A 16,261-nucleotide genomic window follows, 5' to 3' on the forward strand; every position below is an offset into this window, starting at 1 on the left:
GGATTAAAGTTGATTCACACTTCAGGGTGCCAAACACACTGGGAGGATTGCAAATCCAGAGGGTTTCTAATCCTGGGGGTTCCAAATCTGGTGGATCGGAATCCACCCTCCCAAACAGGCCCTTAGTATGATTTTCGGGATACCCTCCATTCAATACTTGTTGAGCTTGCATGTGTTGCATTGGCCGATGAGAGACACAGACTCAGGTAAATGGTGGTGAACTAACGCTGCTGCAGTTGCTGTCGAGAGATTTGATTGTGATTTTTTTAGTTACAGGGGCGGTTTGCGGATGGCGACTTGCCACTTTTAGCTCAACTATCAGTTAATGAGAAATTTCCAACTGTACAACCAGTATATGGCCCACAACCTTTTAAAGCTCATTTCTTTTTAGTTGCCACGATTATTCCCCACGCATGCGAACACCTTTGCACGTTACGAAAATGCCCTTACTTACCATTGAAATCCTTTCGGCGGCCACAGAAGTTTTAGATCAATATAAAATTTATTTTTCCTCTCCATCCGGGTCTGTGTGACCTTATGAATAGATTGGATGGAAAATATATGTTAGGGTGGGCCCTAAGAAAATTTTAATAGTAAAAATCAAGTTTCCCACTGCTATTTGTGGTGTGGTCCAGTTGATCTATGGATATGATTTTTTTTTTCAAATAATGCTCTGAAATGATCTCGAAATACGGATGAACGGTGTGGATATAATAAATACACCATTGTGGGGCCCATGTCGAGGAGCGTCAGCGCTCGTCTTCGCACACCAGCCAATCGGCTTCCGGAAGGAATGAATGACGGGGGTATTTTGGCCCTTTGAAAAGTCGGCCGTACACAGTGGAGTATTCTCGGAAGCTTAAAAAGAGGTGGGCTCCAAAAGGCCGGTGTCCCAGTCGAACAGTAGGAAATTTCTCTCTGATAATCTAAGCCCAAAGATGGAAGCGGGTTAAGGTGCCACTATCATTAATTTGCGGCCCACCTTGATGATTTATTGTATATCTACGCCGTCCATTTGTGTGTTTTTTTTTAAGGTCATTTTTCTAAAAAATTATGAGAATTCAAATCCACACTATAGGATACATTAGTGATTGAACGCTCTACCATTAAAAACTCCCTAGGGCTTACTTAATATTTTCGTAATGGTTATTTTCTATCCAACCTTTTGATAAGATAAGGAAGACTTAGATAAAAGGGGAAATAAAGAGATGAACTTGGATTCTAAACTTTCATGGCCCATAAAAAGTTTTTAATGGTTTTATATCCCTATTTTTAGTTGTGTAGTCTACCTAAGATTTGGTTCCTTTTAATTTTTGAGTTCACGTACTAAAATGACCTGTGAAAACGTATGAACGGTGTGGATATACAAAATAATCATCAAGGTGGGCCCCACACGGTCAGAGTAACACCCACTAAGGTGTAACCCGAGTAACACCTAATCCACTTTCCTAAGAACATGGCCAGTGTCCTCCGGCGAATGGATTGCGCGGGTGGGGCCCACCACTATGGAAATTTCCACTGATTTGAAAATAGACGGTGGTCAGAGAAAAATAGAGCAACGAGCAGAATAAAATTGAAGCTAATCGCGTAGTGTGTTGACTTCATCCAGGCTATGGGCCGCCCACATGGGGCGCGGATTAGGTACTTCCCCCGCCCGTCCGGAGCTCAGGACGGGCTGGACGTGTAGCTCGTCCAGCGGTGGAAAGTGATTACGTCGGAACGTGGATTGCGTACTTTCCCCGCCGTCCCTAGCTCCGAACGGCAGGTCTATGGGCAGGCCCATCGTGATGTATCTGTACATCTAAACCATCGATCTCTTTTCTTATATTATTTTAAGGTATCAAAACAAAAATGAAGCAGATCCCACGCTCAAATGGACCACGCCAAATAATAAGCTTGGTTGTATTAAAATGCACAAAGCATTAAATGTCAGTTACATTAATTGCATGTGTCTTTTGTGATGTGGTCCGTTTGATTGTTGGATCTGTCTCTTCTTCATTTGAAGCGTTAAAAGAATATGCGAAAAGGGCTAGACGGTTTGGATTTACAGATACATCACGGTGGGCCCGCCTACAGACCTGCCTGTTTGGGGCCAGGGCCGGGTGGGGGTAGTTAGCAATCCGAGTCCATTACGTCGAGGCCACGTCAGTATACAGATGCGTTAGCACGCGTTTATACTCGGTCCACATAGAACCCCAACCGTTTCCTATTTTTGGGTTGTTTATTACCTTTTTCCGTGCGCAGAGGTTGAGTAGCGAGACTCGCTACTAAAGCAACGTAGCCAATTTTTGTGGGCCCTACAATGATGCGTGTGTTGTATCCACACGGCCCATACATTTGGGGAAATCATTTTAAGGCATGATACAAAGAATAAGTCAGATCTAAGGCTAGAGTGGACCCCAGCACAAAAAACAGTAGAGAGAGTGATGCCTACCGTTGAAACCTTCCGAAGGTCCATGATGCTTATTTGAGATCCAACTGCTCATGTATTAACTCACACATGAAAGAAAGGAAAACACAAATAACAGCTTGATCAAAAACTTTTGTTGCCTTTAGAACTTTTTAATAATGGACGTTGCTCTCTCTACTGTTTTGTATGGTGGGGTCCACTAGAGGTTTGGATCTAACTCATTGTTTGGACGATGACCAAATATGATCTCTCCAAGTGGATGGACGGTGTGGTGCGAAACATATATCATCGTGGGGGCAATAGAACGTCACCTCATAGAGTATGGCGGCTGAATCCGCGCACCGAATGGATAGCGGGCATTCCAGGGAACCCAATTACAATTACGAAATTGGATTGCGTACCGAGTACGTTCTTATTGTATTGAGTAAACCCTGTTGGGCCCACTAAGAATTCCTCTGTTTTATCCATGCTGTACATCTGATTTTTCATATCATTTTAGGGTTCAACCCAAATTTGAGGTATGTCTGAAGCTTAAATAGACCATACTACGGGAAATAGTGAAATTATTTATTTCCACTGTTGAAACTTTTCTAAGGCCTAGTGATGTTTATTTGTCATCCAAACGGTTCATAAGATCACAATGACATGATGAAGGGAAAACACGAATATCAGCTTAATCTCAAACTTCTGTTGCCTCTTAAAAAATTTTCAACAGTAGACTTCAATTCACACTGTTTCCAGTGGTGTGGTCCACTTGAGATTTAGATGTGCTTAATATTTGGGTTATAGGCCTAAATTTATATGATAAAACGGATGGATGGAGTTTATAAAATGCATGAACGCCGGTGGACCCCATAGAGTTTACTCAGTACGGCTAACGCACGTTACTCAGTAAGCAATCCGCTTCCGGCAATTACCTGATGGGATTCGCGAATTAGCTATAACAGGCTGAGTAGCCAGACTGGCTACGAAAGTGACTTGGCCAACTTCCATGGGCCCACCATGATGTATGTTTCGTATCCACACAGTCCATAAATTTTGAGATCATTTGAGGGCATGATAAAAAGAATAAGGCAGATCCAAGGCTGTAGTGGACCCCACCCCAGAAAACAGTGGAGAGAGTAACGCCCACAGGTCCACCATGATGTTTATTTCAGATCCAACCTGTTCATGTGCTAAAGTAGACATGAAAGAAGGACAACATAAATCTCAGCTTGATCGAAAACTTTTATGGCCCTTAGAACTTTTTAACGGCGGGCGTCACTTTCCCCACTATTTTTGTGGTGGGGTCCACTAGAGCTTTGGATCTGACTCATTCTTTGTATTATGCGCTAATATTATCTCTCCAAATGGATGGACGGTGTGGATACAAAACATACATCATGGTGGGGCCCACATAAGTTGATGATATCACTTCAGTAGCCAATCTCGCTGCCCAACTTGTCCGTATCTAATCCTCGTCCGTGGATAAGCAGGATTCACTCAAAAACTTGTATACATAGGTTATAATTTATCAAAAATATAAAAAATTTCAAGCTGAAATAATGTTAGAAGGGTGATAATCCGATGGCTTAAGTTGAGTCAGATTATGTATGGAGCATATTTCAAAATTTATAATAATGAAGCAATCCTGACCATTAATTGAGTTGGTAGAAAATAGATGGTTAAAAATTGGATAGTAAATATGACATGGGTATTATTAACATCTCAACAATTTGGATTGTCTAGATTAAAATGGTGCTAAACAATTGAAAAGGTCTAACACCGACTCGCCTTAACAATTTTGACAGTTTGGAATTAAACGGTGTGATAAGTTCTATGGTAAATTTATATGCTTGCCGGGGGGATTTATTTAGAATATGTTTTGAGAGTAGACTCTTGATGTAGAGCGGGTTGCGGACAGTTTCATGGCCAAGATGGATCAGAAAAGGCCCGGTCGACAACAGAAGTGATCCGGACCGTCGAACCTTAGATCGGGCGTATCTCGCAATCCAGAATGAGTTACCTGACATAAAGTATATGATTTTGGGGTAGAACGAGCTACTTTAGCCAACCAACCTGGCTATGCCAGGTTACGCAGCCTCGAATTGCGAAAAATCCCTGGATCGACGGTCATTTCCCTGTTTTAATTTCGTTTTTACTATAAATAGTAAGTTTTAGTTTGATTATAACTCTTCATCCGTCGGGCTTTAGGAGTTGCGCCCAACATGAAAAGAGCTTAGAATAATTAGGAGAACGGTTTGGTGAAGCCAAATAGGACACTTACTATTTTTGGCCGAAAACCTTGCGCACTAGTAGACATCACGACCGTCTATAAATAGTAAGTTTACTATTTATAGTAAGTCGCGGATTCTAGGAGTTTGAGTTGTAGTTTGATTCTGATTTCTTTCACATTGCTTGGTACCCCTATTTAAAGGGTTGTGAACTCGTTTTTATTCATCAATTAATCAATTTCGAATTTCTTATAATTTATTTCTATTTTCTGCTTTCTTTCCTCGTGGATTCGAGAAGTCTCTGTGAGGAGTCCAGAGAAGCTTCGTGGATTCGGAGAAGTTATCCTCATCACGTTCATCCCTGTGTCAACTCTCCACAATGACAATTGGATGGTTAAAAGTAAAATATTGAGTCCTTCAAATTTATAGAAAAAAATAATCAGAGTGTTAATGTTGTCCTGTAAGTGCAAATTACTCAGGGATGTACCATTCACAATTAGACCAGATATCTGGACGGTGTGGATTAAATGGTGTTTTTATAGAGTTCAATCATCCCAATTCATGACCTTTTAACTCAAGTTCTCGATAATACTTTACCGCTCTTTCATTTCCTATATGTTACAACAATTTTTCATACAACTTTCAATCCTTGTATAACATCATTTTTCCATACAACAATGCAAGAACTCTTTGTACAACAATTGTAGACCTCTTAAATATGCTTAGTAGGCATACCGTAAGTGTGACACTGGACAATCTGAATATCTAATGTTGTTGTTAGCTGGCTTTTAATTTCTCACTGCATCAATCCTCCAATAAGTCTCCACAAACTAGAGTTAGGGGCTGCTCAAAATGGAATTTAGACTGTTTAATCAGGGCGTGTTTTGGCTTGGACCCTGAAACCAGTGATGTTGGTGGTAAATTAGCCATGAGACTCACCTTAATGTATGTGTTTGTTTCAATCCCAAAGATTCAATAGCCTAACTTGATGTATGTTTTGTACCTCATTTGTTGCCAAGCATGTGAAAGGGAGACCAAGCTTTATAACCCGAATGCATAGCTCTTAGACTTCTCATAGCTTTACTCTTATAATCCATGTAAGAATGTCCTTGAGTTTTCTCAAGCTCTAAATTAATTGTACAACTTTTCAAATAGGCCCCAACAAAATAAAAACAAAAGGGAGTCATGTCTATCATATGATGAAAACCAATACAACTTCTGCAAAGTTGAAAATAATAAAGGATGAAGAATTTGGGCATGCCTTAATAAAATAAAAACAAAATGGGAGCCATGCCTATCATATGGTAGAAACAAAGACAACTTCCTAACAAAAATTTTGATAAGACAAAACATCCTGCCAACTACTTAACAAAACACCCAAATGCTAGCTTGCAACTCGCAGCACCACCACTTATCCATTGAAATTTTTTCTCCAAAAACACTACCGCACACAAAACCATCCAACTGCTAGCATGCAGACAAAGCAATATAGCAACCAGCCTGATTGAACCATGACTTGCAAGCAAATAGGATCATGACAGCACCTAGCTACCTATAACATAAGAATACCAGAATAGCATTGCAGAAATTTCATTAGAATTGAGAGTACTTATCGGCATAGAGTTAAGGGAAGCAACAAAAGGGGGGGGGGGAGAAGAAGAATAAGAAACTCATACAACCAATCCAACTTGTATAAAGCCAAAATTGTTAATAAAGCAAACATACAATGCATATTTTTAAAAATGCTGGAGAATCTTTTAACATTGAGTAATTTTCTTCCTAGTTGCAAACAATAATATATGCTCACCTTTGATAAAAGAAAATCTATTTACTCGAGTGTAGGTGGTGATCTTCACACCCCACCGATTGATTGTTATCATGTAGTGTTGAATCTTTACATAAATTGATACTTGGTTAGTGGTTACAAGGGCCCAAAGGGGCACTCATGAATCCAGTTGGACCACTCCCAGGTATTCCGCAATGACTCCCTCTAGGAACATTTGAACTCTGGTAAAGCAAAAATACAATAATAAAAACTTCAATGAGCACAAGTGATACGAATATTATATTTAATATTACAAAACTACTAAATTAAATCTCATTCTTACTTGAGGTCCAATGTTCACAGGGTTTTGTTGAAACATGCGAACATTAGGTAGTTGGTACCTACTTTGAGGCATTAGACCATTGATGAATCCACTAGGGCCAGGAGTGTGGCTCATCACCATTTGATGACCATGTCTTATAGGGTATCCACTTGGTAATCCAACAGAATTCATCACCATAATATGTGACCCTAATAGAGAAGAAAAAATAAATAGAATAAGAAACTTTAACAAAGTAACATATACTATGATAAACTTTAATAAACAAGTTCACAACAATACCGGATTGAAATAACCCAGTTGGGGGAATGCAAATGGATAAGGTGATGGTTGAAATGAATGATGGTGCATAATGTTTGATGCCACTGCCTTTGTCTGCTTCTCATGATTTGTTTGTGGCTGAACATATTTAATTTGAGATCTTTTCTTCTTTATTTTATCTAGCGGATTTTAAACGCACGACAAGTACCTCTAACTTCAGGCTTTACTTTAATGCCACTTGCGGTTTGTAACTCAGACTATCCACAAAAGTAACTTGCTTTTTTTTTTTGCAAGGCATGCACTTTCAGTTGGCTCAAAGTGTACACGTTCAGCATCTACAATTTTGGTCATCTTAGGATGTGCAAGTTCATTGCTAATACTTTCGATCGGCTCAAGTCATGTACAATCAGTATCTACACTTTCGTCATCGACTTGAGATGACATCAATGTAGGTTCCTTGATCATTTTTATACATCCCATAATTTCATCATGAAATTTATCTGCATATCTATCTACAAATTCAAAAACCTTATCATGTTCCCCGACCATTGTTGCAATTTTAAGAAGCTTGCGACATAAATATTTTTTTTGCTTATCTAAAGCAACGCTGTGGTCACCCTGTATTGTTAATTTAGTATGATCTTTAGCAAAATCTACATTTGCATCTCTTCGCCATCTCTTTAGAATGTAATAGGGATGAAACACCTTTATATTATGATGATCTAGAACTTTCAATGCATGACTACATAAGATACCCATAAACTCAAACTTCTTACAGTTACAGGTCACAGTACTATCCAATGAGTTAAATTTAACAATACGTCATTCATCTTTTTCATTATAAGTAATTCGAAACTCTGTAATCGTACCAAATTCACTACATTTAAAAATGGAATAACTGAGACTTTTTTTATACTCATCTTGAAAATTTTCAAACACTTTTGGAGTATATGCCTTTACTGCTTCCTTTAGCATATTCACATCAAGAAATAGTACATGGGTACTTTGCCTCATTCTAAAATCAGTCATGGATTCCTGGTATCGTCGATCAGCTAGTACTCGATCATATTGAGTGAAGAAACGTAATAAATTGTATTTGGAGTTCAAATATTTTTTTCAAAAGACTGTTCATGTTCTCACTTCGTTGCGTACTTTTCATATCAACACAGAATGTATTTATTCCATAAACCAAAACTCATTTTTTTATTTCTTTAAACAAATCCTGTAGCCACTTATTGTGTATTAAATCATCATTCTCAATCATGTTATTCCATGCAACTAAAAACTCTTTCTCCTTCTCATAATCATACACGCACCTATTAAAATCATATTCAAAACTTTTTGAAGCTTTAAATGCACCATTAAGATGTTTCACAGCATTTTCATAGATGTGCCAAATGTATAAATGATAATATGTTTCCGGCATCACTAAAGCTATTGCATTAGCCATTGCAGCATCTTGGTCAGTCAATAATGTCATTAGTTGTCTTTCGGACATCACACTTAAAAATGTTTGAAACAACCACTTGAACGTTTCAGTTGTCTCGTCATATAGCAAGGCCCCACCGAATATTATAGTTTGCTTATGATGATTTACCCCAATAAATGGGCCAAATGGTCGTCCATAGCTATTTATCCTGTATGTGGTATCAAAGCATACTACATCCCCAAAAATATTATAATTCATTATTGACTTCGTATCTGTCTAAAACATATTAGTGATTTGATCATCTTCATCTACTTGTATTGCATAAAAGAAAGATGGATTATCTACTTACATTTTTTGAAAGTATTATAGAACAGCTCTTGCATCACATTTTTCTATTGCTTTCATTCGCTTTCTCCGTAAGTAATTTTTGTGATCGATAGGTGTAAAACCTAAATTCTCCCGACCTCCAGCTCGTCTACTCATCAATTCTCCAGCTGTTTTGAGTGTTATTCCTGAAGCATCTGCTATATCTACTTCAATTATCTGTTCATCGGTCAAGCCTCTTTGTGACCTTAAATACGTGCACCTCTGATGGTGTAACAACTTCATGGTTATGCTCCGTCACAAACTTAGTCACACGATATTTCCCATTTACTTGAAGTTTAATAGTCATGCTTGCTAGACATTGAGTTCTTGTAATTGGACGGATAAACTTCGGCTGATCAATATGTCTCCTTTTACGTCTTCGACCTTCTTTGGAACAACAAAAATGCCTCTTAACTATGACACCATCATCGGATTTTTTTAATCCATGATTTTCGAGTACTAAAACCATTCTTCCTAGCATACCTATTGTAAAACTCGTATGCATTATCATCAAAAATAAACTCCATTCCTGGTTTTGGTTCTTCATCTAACTCATCATTTGTACTGGCCAGTACATCTTGTCTTGCTTCATATTCATCTACTTGTTGGTTTGCATCTTGATCATCCATTTTCATATCAAACTCTAAGCTTCGAAATGGCTGAGAACGTGCTTGAGTCTTCAAGATATCATTATCCATTTCATCAATTAACCTTCAAAAGAAAAGGGCATTTAAATCAATCACCATTCCAAAAATCATTTATAATATATAATATGTAAATGGGGATCTAATCATCTATTATATACATGATTTTAGTTTTACTTCTCATTTCATTTAGTAACAATAATACACTTGATTAAAAAAAATGATTATTTAAAATTAAAAAAATTACCAAATATTGTCATAAACATAAAAATGCATAAGTGTCATATGATGCACATAATTAAACCTTTCTACCATTCAATACATGAAGTAGGGCCCACCAAAATATAATATAACCCAAATAAATGAAATCTATCAACTTACTAGTGAGGACCATCATAACAGGCCATGCCCCAAAAATTAGATTATAGAAAATGCAAAATTCAATAAGAATCTCAGTTGATTGTACAATGAGCTTTCCATTGAGGCCCATCACAAAGAGGGCATGCCCATAACGATTGATGAATTTTTCTTTTACCCATTAAATTTTGGATAGGCCACTAATCAAATGGATGAGATTATATGAAAGGAGAGAATGTTTACTAATCTCAATTCCAATCTCAATCCCAAAACCCTAATTGCAATTGCAATTCCAAATGAGAAACTCTAAATTCCAATCATAAAAGACAAAATCCCAATGCTTTTTTCAAAAGAAAAACTATAATTTTAAATCTCTAATCTAAGCATTTAAATAGGATGAAGGAAAAAAAAAAAAAATCCAGGGCAGAAACCCTACTTGTTATATGCAGAGGTACAATGAGAGCTCCGTTAAGATGATAGCGGCCTGTAAATGGGTTGATGAGAGAGATAGAATCGAAGAGAAGAAAAAAGGATACGGAAAGAGGGAGTGAGAAGGGAGAGAAAAAACATGGAAGATGAAAAAAAGAACAAGAAATGTTTGGAGTTTTTTTGAAAAACTCCGTTCCGTTTGCTGATGTGTCCTCTGCCATCTGACATAACCACTCTCCACTAATTAAGGGGCTACATGTCCAGCCCGTCCTGAGCTCTGGACGGGCAGGAGTAGTACCGAATCCGCGCCCGCCCACATGATGTATGTAATATACACGGAAGCGGATTGGTTGGTGTACCACACACCAGCTATATATCTCCTGTAGGTACGTGTCGTGCGAAGACGAGCACCAACACTCCTCGAACTCCGAGCTGTACGAATGGTTCAAAGGAGATCAAAGTTACATGGCCCATAGTGATGTATTTATTATATCTACACTGTTTATCGATTTTTGGAGATCATTTTAGAGCATATGCAAAAAATGAATTATATCCAAAGATCATCTGTACCACACCACAAATAGCAGTGGAGATAATGATTTTCACCATTAAACTATTCATAGGGCCCACCATAACATTTATTTTCCATCAAATCTGTTCATAAGGTCACGAAGACCTGAATTAAGAGGAAAAACAAATTTTATATTGATCCAAAACTTTTGTGACCTCAAAAAGGGTTTCAATGGTAGACATTCAATCCCCCACTGGTTTTTGCAGTGTGGTCCACTTGATAGTTAGATTTGTCTTATTTTTTATATCAAGCCTTAAGACGAGCTCGCCAAATAGATGGACAGTTTGGATATAACACATTCCTCATGATCATACCTATAAAACTTATTGGCGTTAATACAACAGCTATAGAGTGGTGTGAGGTCCACTAGCCAATCCGCTTCCAGTATAGACACCGTACATCCAATTTTCAAGTTTATTTTAAGGCATGACTCAAAGAATGAAGTAACCTCGGGAAGCAAGTTAGTTGGTGCACCACACACCAGCTATATAACTGGTGTATAATGTCAGCAAGTTCCATAGGTCTCATCATGAGGTACGGGTTACACCAAAACTATTCAGCCATTTTGTGAGCTAGTCGTAAAGCTTGAGATGAAAAATAAAACAGTTCTAACAATCAAGTGGACCACACTAAAAAAAAGCAGTGCGGGATTAAATGTATGCCATTGTAACCCTTTGGGGTTCACAAAAGTTTTGGATCAATATGAATTTTTTTTTCATCTTCATTCAAGTATTTTTTATTTATGAACAAATTAGATGGAAAATAATCGTTATGGTGGGCCGTACAAAATTTTTAACGGGGAAAATCACTATCTCGGCTGCTATTTGTGGTGTGGTCCAGTTAATCTTTGGATATGATTAATTTTTTGGATAGTATTCTAAAATGATCTTGAATTTCAATAGATGAATGGTGAGGATATAATAAATACATCATTGTGGGGCCCAAGCAACTTTGATATCCTTTGAACGGTTCCCGCAACTCAGGGCTTCAGCGCTCAACCTAGCGCGACACGTACCTGCACCAGCTATATAGCTGGTGTGTGGTACACCAGCCATTCCTCTTCCAATCTAAAGATCAGGTGGACTACATTGCATAAAACAGTGGGAATTGGGTATTAAATGCCTACTATCCAAATCTTTCGGGCCAGTAAAGTTTTAAATGAGGCTGGTATTTGAGTTTTTCTTTTACCAAGTCTCCTGTATGTGTTACCTTATTAATAGATTGGATCGTAAATAAATCTTACGGTGGGCTCTAGTATAGCTTTATATGGCGTGGTTCACCTTAGCTTTGGATCTGCCTCTTTTTTAATGTCCTCAAATAAATTTACAAAATGAATAAACGTTGTAGATATAACATATACATCATGGTAGGGCTACAAAACTCGTGACGTCCACGCATCACGGATGTGGCATACTAGTCAATCCGCCTCCGAAAATATTGACCAGGCTGCGGACGGATATTTGAATACTCAATTACCGACGACTTTCATAAAATCACATCCAGTCACATCCGACGCGGATCGCGTCATGCTCCTCCCGGACGGACCGGGTCCGAAGCGGATGGGCTGGTGAACCAGACCTCAGCTATATACATGATGTATTGATTTCAGCGAGTTTTGTGGTCCCATAATGAGTTATGTCTTATATCCAAACCGTTCATCCATTTGGCGAGGTCGTCTTAAGGCTTGATCTGAAAAATAAGATATATCTAAAGATAAAGTGAACCACACTTCAAAAAAACAGTGGGGGATTGAATGTCTACCATTGAAACCCTTTTTGTGGTCACGGAAGTTTCGGATAAATATGGAATTTGTTTTTACTCTTCATCCATATATTTTTTAACTTAATTAACATATTGGATGGAAAATAAATGTTATGGTGCGACCTACAAATTTTTTAACGGTGAAAATCATTATTCTCACTTTTATTTTTAATATGGTTCATTTGAGCTTTGGATATGATTCATTTTCTATCTAATGCTCTAAAATGATTTCGAAAAATAGATGAGCGGAATGGATATAATAAATACATCATTGTGGAGCCATGTAACTTTGATCTCATTTAAACCGTTGGTACACCTTGGAGATCGTTTTGCACGACACGTATCTACACCCTATATGGTACACCAGCCAATCCATTTTGCGGGCCACCATGATATGTGTGTGTTTATCGACACTGTACATCCGTTTTGCCACGTCATGCATGTGTCTAAAAAGAAGCAGATACAAGAATCAAGTGGACCATACCAAATGAACCAACGGTGATAATAACACCCTCACACCGTAATGTTTATTTGCGGAAGCAATTAAATAGGGCCTAAGACAGTTGAGGGCTGGTCAATTGAGAAAAGGAATAGACAAGAGCAAAGCATCGGTTATTCATTAGGTGTATTTCTAGGCTGAGAGTTAGAAATATAGGTGGAAGAATGGATTGGGCCCCAAGTGCACAGTATCGATTGTTCATCTGGTGAAATGTATTTGTAGTGAGGAAGTCAATGTAGTAAAATGGTCAATGTGATATTTCCCTTTTGAGTATTCCTCATCCAAACAGTAAATATGGTTAGATTTGAACTATCCATCAATGGGCCCTACTGTGGAGTAGCCAAACTCAAAAAATCACAGTACTGAATGATCCTATCTGATCAGAGCCATACCAACAAAGACTATGAAAAGGAACAAGAAAAACAATTCACATTCAATAGGAACAAAAAAAAAATCCATTAATTGGAAATAGGATTGTTTAATAGTTTGGAATTTTTAAGCAATGGGAATCTAAATGCTCAGGGCCGAGCTGACAAACAATTCAGATCTAACTCATAATTTTGAATACTATGAGAAAAATTAGTGGACTAGTAAAGAAGGAGAATATGATTTAGAGAGGAGAAAATTACAATGTGATTTGAAATAGGTGTAAAATCCAATTGGAAGTGAAAATAAAATATTAGAGATGATTAAAAAGGAAGGAAAACTCGTTCATGTACACCAAAGATTGGTCGGATTTAGTGAATTTTACACAAATTGGTCTTGATTTAGTGATTTTTTTACACATTGACTTGGACTGCTACAAAACTCACGGCTCCGGCCCATCTCTGATCAGTGACTGTGATAAGAGAACTTCTGGCCAGTTTGGGAACTTGGGAAAAAAAATTACTAAAATATGATTTCAGATTCAACTCTGGAATATTTTACAATTTCAAAAAAGTTTTGATTGGATGCTGTGGATAAAATACATGCATCACGCTGTGCCCATTGAGCTTTAACACCTGGCTTGTGTTGGGATCACCAGCCAACTATTGATACCTTGCACATCCGAGTTGTGGAAACTGACCTGACTTTTATGCGAGGCGATCTAGATCCAAACACAGTATCATAGCTAATGGAAAGCTCAGATGCCACACGTGTATCATGTTGTAATACATGCCCACACGTATAAATTAGCAAACCTCCATTGTGGGACTATCACTTCTGATGGATGGACTGATATGTTACTGGTCAAGCTATTTGATGCTCTAGCTATGTTTGACACTTGATACACAGGCATTTAGAAATGGTACATGTGGCTTAGAAATGGTACATGTGGCATCAACTCAAGTTAGAACCACTGTCTCTGAGTTATAGCCCAAAAGTTAGATTGGTCCAATAATCCTAAACGCCAATTCTAAGACTCTAGTTTGTTGAAACAGAAAAGATTGAATTGTTGTAGTGAACATATATCATGGTGGGCCTCACAGACATATCAATACCAAGTCTGTCCATGCAAGGTGTTCACTCCCCAAGTATAGGGTTGTGATGTAGTAATAAACTCGGTGAGACCGAGGTCGAATCCCAAGGGACTGAAACATAAACAAATTTTATATTGATCCAAAACTTCTGTGACCTCAAAAAGGGTTTCAATGGTAGACATTCAATCCCTCACTAGTTTTTGCAGTGTGGTCCACTTGATAGTTAGATTTGTCTTATTTTTTATATCAAGCCTTAAGACGAGCTCGCCAAATAGATGGACAGTTTGGATATAACACATTCCTCATGATCATACCTATAAAACTTATTGGCGTTAATACAACAGCTATAGAGTGGTGTGAGGTCCACTAGCCAATCCGCTTCCAGTATAGACACCGTACATCCAATTTTCAAGTTTATTTTAAGGCATGACTCAAAGAATGAAGTAACCTCGGGAAGCAAGTTAGTTGGTGCACCACACACCAGCTATATAACTGGTGTATAATGTCAGCAAGTTCCATAGGTCTCATCATGAGGTACGGGTTACACCAAAACTATTCAGCCATTTTGTGAGCTAGTCGTAAAGCTTGAGATGAAAAATAAAACAGTTCTAACAATCAAGTGGACCACACTAAAAAAAAGCAGTGCGGGATTAAATGTATGCCATTGTAACCCTTTGGGGTTCACAAAAGTTTTGGATCAATATGAATTTTTTTTTCATCTTCATTCAAGTATTTTTTATTTATGAACAAATTAGATGGAAAATAATCGTTATGGTGGGCCGTACAAAATTTTTAACGGGGAAAATCACTATCTCGGCTGCTATTTGTGGTGTGGTCCAGTTAATCTTTGGATATGATTAATTTTTTGGATAGTATTCTAAAATGATCTTGAATTTCAATAGATGAATGGTGAGGATATAATAAATACATCATTGTGGGGCCCAAGCAACTTTGATATCCTTTGAACGGTTCCCGCAACTCAGGGCTTCAGCGCTCAACCTAGCGCGACACGTACCTGCACCAGCTATATAGCTGGTGTGTGGTACACCAGCCATTCCTCTTCCAATCTAAAGATCAGGTGGACTACATTGCATAAAACAGTGGGAATTGGGTATTAAATGCCTACTATCCAAATCTTTCGGGCCAGTAAAGTTTTAAATGAGGCTGGTATTTGAGTTTTTCTTTTACCAAGTCTCCTGTATGTGTTACCTTATTAATAGATTGGATCGTAAATAAATCTTACGGTGGGCTCTAGTATAGCTTTATATGGCGTGGTTCACCTTAGCTTTGGATCTGCCTCTTTTTTAATGTCCTCAAATAAATTTACAAAATGAATAAACGTTGTAGATATAACATATACATCATGGTAGGGCTACAAAACTCGTGACGTCCACGCATCACGGATGTGGCATACTAGTCAATCCGCCTCCGAAAATATTGACCAGGCTGCGGACGGATATTTGAATACTCAATTACCGACGACTTTCATAAAATCACATCCAGTCACATCCGACGCGGATCGCGTCATGCTCCTCCCGGACGGACCGGGTCCGAAGCGGATGGGCTGGTGAACCAGACCTCAGCTATATACATGATGTATTGATTTCAGCGAGTTTTGTGGTCCCATAATGAGTTATGTCTTATATCCAAACCGTTCATCCATTTGGCGAGGTCGTCTTAAGGCTTGATCTGAAAAATAAGATATATCTAAAGATCAAGTGAACCACACTTCAAAAAAACAGTGGGGGATTGAATG

General features: G+C 38.1%; 2 long non-coding RNA genes across 2 annotated transcripts; both read right to left on the reverse strand.

The window, feature by feature from the left end:
- Positions 1 to 5,196: 5,196 nt before the first annotated feature.
- Positions 5,197 to 6,892, reverse strand: LOC131231772 (uncharacterized). The gene is made up of 3 exons (XR_009164531.1): positions 6,732 to 6,892; positions 6,431 to 6,630; positions 5,197 to 6,175 (listed from the first exon to the last, which is right to left on the reverse strand). It is a non-coding gene; the product is annotated as an uncharacterized LOC131231772 (long non-coding RNA).
- A 1,761-nt stretch (positions 6,893 to 8,653) lies between these two features.
- On the reverse strand, positions 8,654 to 10,295 carry LOC131230987 (uncharacterized). Its single transcript, XR_009164163.1, has 2 exons — positions 10,222 to 10,295; positions 8,654 to 9,495 (listed from the first exon to the last, which is right to left on the reverse strand). It is a non-coding gene; the product is annotated as an uncharacterized LOC131230987 (long non-coding RNA).
- Positions 10,296 to 16,261: the final 5,966 nt, after the last annotated feature.

Source organism: Magnolia sinica, chromosome 17, assembly GCF_029962835.1.
Source record: "Magnolia sinica isolate HGM2019 chromosome 17, MsV1, whole genome shotgun sequence".
Taxonomy (NCBI): domain Eukaryota; kingdom Viridiplantae; phylum Streptophyta; class Magnoliopsida; order Magnoliales; family Magnoliaceae; genus Magnolia; species Magnolia sinica.